Source organism: Amblyraja radiata, chromosome 2, assembly GCF_010909765.2.
Source record: "Amblyraja radiata isolate CabotCenter1 chromosome 2, sAmbRad1.1.pri, whole genome shotgun sequence".
NCBI classification, from domain to species: domain Eukaryota; kingdom Metazoa; phylum Chordata; class Chondrichthyes; order Rajiformes; family Rajidae; genus Amblyraja; species Amblyraja radiata.
The window spans coordinates 227970-236342 of NC_045957.1; positions in this window are offsets into that span (position 1 = coordinate 227970).

An 8373-nucleotide genomic window follows, 5' to 3' on the forward strand; every position below is an offset into this window, starting at 1 on the left:
CCTCTTCCTCAGCACCTCTGCCATTTGATTCACCTAATCTATATGTAGATTGAAGTCACCTATTATAACTGCTTTACCTTTGTTGCATGCATTTCTAATTTCCTGTTTGATGCCATCCCCAACTTCACTACTACTGTTAGGTGTCCTGTACATAACTCCCACTAGCGTTGTCTGCCCCTTAGTGTATCGCAGCTCTACCCATATCGATTCCACATCCTCCAAGCTAATGTCCTTCCTTTCTATTACGTTAATCTCCTCTCTAACCAGCAAAGCTACCCCACCTCCTTTTCCTTTCTGTCTATCCCTCCTGAATATTGAATATCCCTGGATGTTCAGCTCCCAGCCTTGGTCACCCTGGAGCCGTGTCTCCGTGATCCCAACTATATGTTTGTCTTGGGCGGCGCGACCGACGTCGCAGCGGCCTCTGCAGTCTGTCTGAGTATTTTTTTTTTTTTGTCCTGTTGAGGGTTTAGTTTGTAGAGGGTTTTTAAATGTGTATATGTGGGGGTTGGGGGGTGGGTGGGGAAAACGTTTAAATCTCTTCCCTGCATGGAGACCCGACCTTTTCCCTGTCGGGTCTCCGTTGCCGTTGGGGCCTAGCGCCGGAATGACCTGGAGGCTCAAGTCACGGAGCCTGTGGAGCTGTGGAGCTGCGGAGCTGCGGAGCTGTGGACTTACCTCCGTGGAGCTGGCCAGCTTCGGAGTGTGGAGAGCTGCGGTGGAGCGCTGCTGCAACCCGACTCCGGTGGATGGTGACACTGGGAGCTCGCAGGTCCCCGTTGGGAGACTGCTTTGCGGGGCACCGGTAACGGCGACTTCTCCCGCCCAAATAGCGGGGTTGAGAGTGACCTGGAGTGGGGCCTTACAACGCCCGGCACGGCTTTAATTTGCCGCGGACCTGCTAGCGCCCGCCGGGGGCTCCAACACCAAGACCCGGGGCAGGGCCTTAAATCACCCGGCGTGGCTTTGAGTGGCCGCGGACTTGCTAGCGCCCGCCTGGGGCTTTGACCTCGACTTCGGGAGAGTAATGGAGAGCAGGGGAGAGACAAGACTTTGCCTTCCATCACAGTGAGGAGGAGACTCACTGTGATGGATGTTTGTGTAAATTGTGTTGGTGTGTCTTGGTTCTTTTCTTGTATGGCTGCAGAAACCAAATTTCTGTGAGGTTCAAATGACAAATAAAAGGTATTGTATTGTATCATAACCATTAATAGCTATCTGCACATTCAACTCATCTACCTTATTACGAATGCTCCTTGCATTGAGACACAAAGCCATCAGGCTTGTTTTTACAACGCTCTTACCCCCTATACAATTATGTTGAAAAGTGGCCCTTTTTGATTTTTGCCCGGGATTTGTCTGCATGCCACTTTTACTTTTCACCTTGCTACCTATTGCTTTTACCCCCATTTTACACTCCTCTGTCTCTCTGCTCACACATTTAAGAACCCCACCACCTCTTATTCTCTGTTTATTATTGTTTTCTTCTTTTCCCCCTACATGTTGGGTCTGAGTGCTTCCCTTCTCTGCCTCCTGCCTCACACACTGTCTACTAGCTTTCTCTATTTGAGTCCCTCTCCCCAACCGTTCAAGTTTAAAGTTTCAGCAGTAGCCTTTGCCAGGAGATTTGCATCACACAATGCAACCACAGGAGATGCAATACCTGCCCCTACACCTCCTCCCTCAACTCTGTCCAAGGACCCCGACAGTCCTTTCAGGTGAGGCAGAGGTTCACTTGCACCTCCTCCAACCTCATCTACTGTATCCGCTGTTCCAGGTTTGGACTCCTTTATATCAGCGAGTCAAGAGCAGGCGCGGCGATCGTTTCGATGAACACCAACGCTCAGTCCGCCAAAGCCTACACAATCTCCTGGTTGTTAAACGCTTTAACTACCCCTCCCATTCCCACACTGACCTTTGAGTCCTGGGCCTCCTCCACTGTCAGACTGAGGCCCAGGGCAAATTGGAGGAACAGCATCTCATATTTTGCATGTGCAGCTTACACCCCAGCGGTATCACTATTGACTTCTCTAACTTCAAGTAACCCTTGCTTTCCTTCTCTCTCCGTCCCTCCCCAAACCTAGTTCTCTGACTAGTTTCACTGTCCTCCTGATTAAATATTACAGATTATATGCCTCGTTGTCACCTTCCCCTCAGCTAACAATGGACCTATCTACATTTCCTTATCACGATCTGCTTTGATCTGTCCTTTTCACACCTTTCCCCTCCATATCTCTATACTCCCTCCCAGTCAGAAGAAGGGTCTCAATCCAAAACATCACCCATTCCTTCTCTCGAGAGATGCTGCCTGCCCCACTGAGTTACTCCAGCATTTTGTCCATCTTCGGTGTAAACAAGCATCTGCAGTTCCTTCCTGCACTTCTGTCAATGTCTGTGAACCACATTACCTCATGATATAAATAAGCACATACCATTTGCAAAGGCAGCAGACATCAGTTTAAGACACTAGATGGGAAAATAGGACTTAGTGTCCCCATTCTCCTACCCGTAAAGGACCTCAGCCAGTAAAGGACTTTGCTTACCTAGAGGAATGAGGGGGGATCCTCTTAGAAACTTACCAACTAGTGAAAGGACTGGTTAGAGTGGATGTGGAGAGGATGTTTCCACTAGTGAGAGAGACTGGGACCAGAGCACACTATATTGCTTCTCGTTAGATCAGGAACTAAAATAAGAAACCAGCAGTACATTGAGCGACATCAGGTATCAAGAATGAATTTTGCCCTAAATTGTCCCACCTGCTCACTGGAACATTTCCAGCCTCCTCCCATCTCTGGTTTTAAGCCAAATATCTGTGCTAGTTACCTTGGGAGATACTCTAGTAATTGCACAGACCAGTGCAGCACAGGAACAGGCCCTTTGGCCCATAATGTCTGTGCTGAAGACGATTCCAAAGGGCTTGTCCCACTTACGCAACTTTTTCGCGACTGCCAGCACCCGTCTTAGGTCATCGAAATTGTTCAACATGTTGAAAATTCAGTGGCGACCAGAAAGACGTTATGACTCTTTGGGTGACTAGGAGACTACTCATGACCATACAGGTGACACCCTGGCGACATGTAGCGGGGTGCAGCCTGTATGGTCCTGAGTAATCGCCCAAAGAGTTGTACTTTGTTCTGGTCGCCGCTGGATTTTCAACGTTGAAAATTTTCGGCGACCTGTATCGACCCATGACAGGTGCCAACAGTCACCAAAAAAGTCACGTAAGTGGGACAGGCCCTTAACGTAAAGCAATGGGTGCCAATGATCCATATCCATGAGTAAATCCAAAAGCCTCTTAAACACCATTGTTCACTGGAACGATGAGAGGGGATCTTACAAAACATATAAAATTCTTAAAGGATTGGACTTACAGGCTAGATGAAGGAAAAATGTTCCCAATGTTAAACCAGAGGTCACAGTTTAAGAATAAGGTGTAGGTCATTTAGAACGGAGATGAGGAAAAACGTTTTCACCCAGAGAGTTGCGAATGTGGAATTCTCTGCCACAGAAGGCAATGGAGGCCAATTCACTGGAAGTTTTCAAGAGAGAGTTAGATTTATCTCTTAGGGCTAATGGAATCAAGGGATATGGGAAAAAGCAGGAACAAGGTACTGAATTTAGATGACCAGCTGTGATCATGTAGACTAGAGGAAGAGTTTATAGAATGTATTAGAGACGGGTTCCTAGAACAGTATGTCACGGAACCGACAAGGGGGGAGGCAATCTTAGATCTGGTCCTGTGTAATGAAGCAGGATTAATTAAAAATGTCATAGTTAGGGACTCGTTGGGAACAAGTGACCACAATATGGTCGAATTCCGTATTCAAATAGAAGGGGAGCAGGTTGAAACTCAGGCTAGGGTGCTTAGTCTAAATAAGGGGGATTATGAAGGTATGAGGACTGAGCTGATCAAAGTTGACTGGGATAGCAGACTCAAGAATAAGACGGTACATGAGCAGTGGTGTACGTTTAAGGATCTACTGTATAACCTTCAAGAAAAATTTATTCCTATGAAGAAAAAAAGGGGTAAGGGTAAGAACAGTCAGCCATGGCTCAGTAAAACTATAAAGGATAGTATTCGGCTGAAGGCAAGGGCATATAAGGTAGCCAGAGGTAGTGGGAGGGTAGAGGATTGGGAAGCATTTAAAGGTCAGCAAAAAGTAACTAAGAGATTAATTAAGACGGGGAAAATAGGCTATGAAAGGAATTTAGCGAACAACATAAAAACTAATAGTAAGAGTTTTTATAGCTATATAAGAAGAAAAAGGGTGGCTAAGGTGAACGTTGGTCCATTGGAGGGTGAGACTGGAGAGTTGTTGGTGGGGAACATGGAAATGGCAAAGGCATTAAACGAGTATTTTGTGTCAGTCTTCACCATAGAAGACACAAAAAATGTTCCAACGCTGGATAAACAGGAGGCGGTAGGAATGGAGGAGCTAAATACTATTAAGATCACCAAGGAGGTGGTATTAGGGAAATTAATGAGACTGAAGGAGGATAAATCCCCTGGGCCTGATGGATTACATCCAAGGGTCTTGAGGGAGATAGCAGTGGGGATTGTGGATGCATTGGTGATAATTTTCCAAAACTCCCTGGAGGCAGGAACGGTCCCAGTGGATTGGAAAATGGCCAATGTAACACCTATATTTAAAAAAGGAAGTAAACAGAAGGCGGGTAACTATAGACCGGTTAGTCTAACATCGGTGGTGGGTAAAATGTTGGAGACAATTATTAAAGAAACACTAACGGGCCACTTGGATAATCATGACTTCATCAGACAGAACCAGCATGGTTTTGTGAAGGGGAAATCGTGTTTAACGAATCTGCTCGAATTCTTTGAGGAAGTAACAACCCGGGTGGATAAAGAGGAACCGGTGGATGTGGTATACTTGGACTTCCAAAAGGCTTTTGACAAGGTGCCACATAAGAGACTATTGCTAAAAATAAAAAATTATGGGATTGGGGGTAATATATTAGCATGGGTAGAGGATTGGCTAACGAATAGGAAGCAGAGAGTAGGGATAAATGATTCATACTCGGGATGGCAACCGGTAACTAGCGGGGTTCCGCAAGGGTCGGTGCTGGGACCCCAGTTGTTCACAATTTATATAAATGATTTGGAGGAGGGAACCAAGTGTAATATATCAAAATTTGCGGACGATACGAAAATGGGAGGGAAAGTAGGGGATGAGGAGGATAGGAAGAGTCTGCAGAAGGATATAGATAAGCTAGGTGAGTGGGCAACAACTTGGCAGATGAAATTTAATACTAATAAATGTGAAGTCATTCACTTTGGGGAAAAAAATGATAGGGCAAGTTATTTTCTAAATGGGGAGGAGCTGCGTTGTAATGCAACGCAAAGGGATCTAGGGGTATTAGTACATGAATCACTAAAAGTCAGTATGCAGGTGCAGCAAGCAATCAGGAAGGCCAATGGAGTTTTGGCCTTTATTGCTAGGGGGATTGAGTATAAAAACACGGAGGTCTTGCTGCAGCTGTACACGGTATTAGTGAGACCACATTTGGAATACTGTGTACAGTTCTGGGGTCCTTACTTAAGAAAGGATGTACTAGCACTGGAGGCAGTGCAGCGAAGGTTTACAAGATTAATTCCTGCAATGAGGGGATTGACATATGAGGAAAGGTTAAGTAAGCTGGGACTCTACTCTTTGGAGTTTAGAAGAATGAGAGGCGATCTCATTGAAACGTATAAGATCATGAGGGGCCTTGATCGGGTGGATGCACCGAGGATGTTCCCAATGATCGGGGAGGCTAGAACTAAGGGACATAGTTGCAGAGTGAGGGGGGGCTCTTTTAAAACTGAGATGAGGAAGAACTTCTTCACCCAGAGGGTGGTTAGTTTGTGGAATTCACTGCCCCAGGGAGCAGTGGAAGCAGAAACGTTAAATATATTTAAGTCAAAAATAGATGGTTTTTTAGCTGCCAAGGGGATAAGGGGCTACGGGGAGAGGGCAGGGATATGGACCTAGGTATGGTTAGTATAGTAGACCTGAGTGATCTCCTGGACAAGTGTCGATCGCCTGGATTGGGGTCGGAGAGGAATTTCCCGGATTTTTTTCCCGAATTGGACCTGGGTTTTTATCCGTTTTTTTGCCTCCCCCAGGAGATCACGCGGTTCTTGGGGTGGAGAGGGGTGATAGCGGTATAAAGGGGAGGGTAGTGTCTTGTGTTCTGTGTCTTGTGTCTACTGTTTGTGGGTAAGTGTGTCTGTTTAGTGTTCAGCCATGAGTGAATGGCGGTGCGGGTTCGACGGACCTGGTGGTCTACTCTCGCACCTACTTTCTATGATTCTATGATTCTATGATCATATTGAATGGCGGTGCTGGCTCGAAGGGCATATTTGTATGAAAACTTTCCCCGCACATCTCCTTTAAACTTTGCCCCTATCACCTTAAAGCTCTGCCCTCTAGTCTTCCACATTTCCACTCTGGGAGAAAGGTTCTGACCGCCTACCCTATCTATGCCTCTCAAATTTACATTCTTCTATCAGGCCTCCCCTCATCCTCTGATGTTTCAAAGCAAAGAATAACAAGCAAACGCAGACTCGGCATTTGGCTAATCGTCAAATCTAATAGTCAAATCTAAAATGTAATCGCTCTTCTACAAAAGCATGGACTAGTAGAACAAAAGAATGGTTCGGTGCCAAGTCTGAATGACTTTGTAAATTCTATGGAACACAATATGGAGGACAGGTTGTCTTTTCAATAAAGACATTAAGATGGCAGCCTGCAGCAATAACATGTGCTTCTTCAAGGCCATAAAGAAGCCAAGATCTAACAAAATAGCTGACGCTCCAGAGATAAGTAATAACTTGTTATTTGATGAGCTTGATTTGGACCCAGCTTTCCTATATTGTGAAAGGCTACAACATCTTTCATTCATGCCATATTCAAACTGGGTAGGAGTGTTTTACTGATCAGAAAAATGTACCATATTCAAACTGGGTAAGAGTGTTTTACTGATCAGAAAAATGTATAATTGTGCTAACTGTCCTTTGTTCTGTGAGTGGGAGCCCAAGTAGCACTGAGCAACGTTTGTGCTGATTGTAGATGGCCACTCCCGCCTGATGAATCAATTAAAGATTGCCATGGTCTACCTTTAACAGTTTTTGTTGCTATCTGCTTTTGAAGAAATGAACTTTGACACTATGTCTCTCAAATTTAACATTCTTCTATCAGGTCTCCTCTCATCCTCTGATGTTTCAGAGCGAAGAATAACAAGCAAATGCAGACTGGGCGATCATTTCGTGGAACACCTTCGCTCAGCCAACCTGATCTCCCGGTTGCTGGAAACTTTAATTCTTCTCCCCATTCTCACACAGACCTTTCTGTCCTCAGTCTTCTCCATTGTCAGAGTGAGGAAGCTAAATACAAATTGCAGGAACAGCATCTCATATTTTCCTTCGGCAGCTTACAAATCTTGATTTCTCTCACATCAGGTAGCCCCGGCATTCCCACTCGATCTCTATCCCTCCCCCACACAAGTCGCACCAGCTTCTCGTTTTCACCCTACAAACAGCTTACAATGGCCTGTTTCCTTTATCATCATAACTTTTTTGTATATCTTTCATTCATTATACTTTATCTCTCCACATCACCGTCTACATCTCTTGTTTCCCTTATCCCTAACCAGTCTGAAGAAGGGTCTCTACCTAAAACATCACCCATTCCTTCTCTCCAGAGATGCTGCCTGTCCCGCTGAGTTACTCCAGCTTTTTGTGTCTATCTTCGGTTTAAACCAGCATTTGTACATCCTTCTTACACAACAAACAACCTGTTAGTCTGTTTTGGTTAGGCTGGTACATAAGCTTAATTAGAAACTCCTGCTCCATAATGAACTATTTTTTAAAGACTATTTTACTTCAGAGTCACGTGAGTGACTACGTGAAGACCCCGTCCAGCACGCATGCGCGTCATATCGTCCTCGCATTGCGCAAACGACAGGCTGTTGGAGCGCTGCTTCCAACAGCTCGAAGGTAAGTTTTTTACTTTTTCAGTTCTCTTTTTTACTGCAGGAAGCTTTCAGAACTCCTGCTGATGGTCCGAGGTCGGAACCCCAGCGCCACACGGCTCCCTTCTACAGGGACCGCCGAGGGGATGGGGGGGGGGGCAATCCCTGCTGCTGCGAATCGCGGGGATATCCGATGCCGACCACAGAATCGCGGGGAAGCCCTTTATCAGGGACCGCGGGGATATCCGAAGTCGACAGAATCGCGGGGACATCCCGTTTACTAAGCCACGCCGGCTCGGGGGAAGCCCTAAACCGAGGGAGCATTCAAAGGGGAAATCCCGGCTCCCGACACTACAAGGATCCCTGCTACAAAGTTCCATAGATGCTGCTGCACCCGCTGAG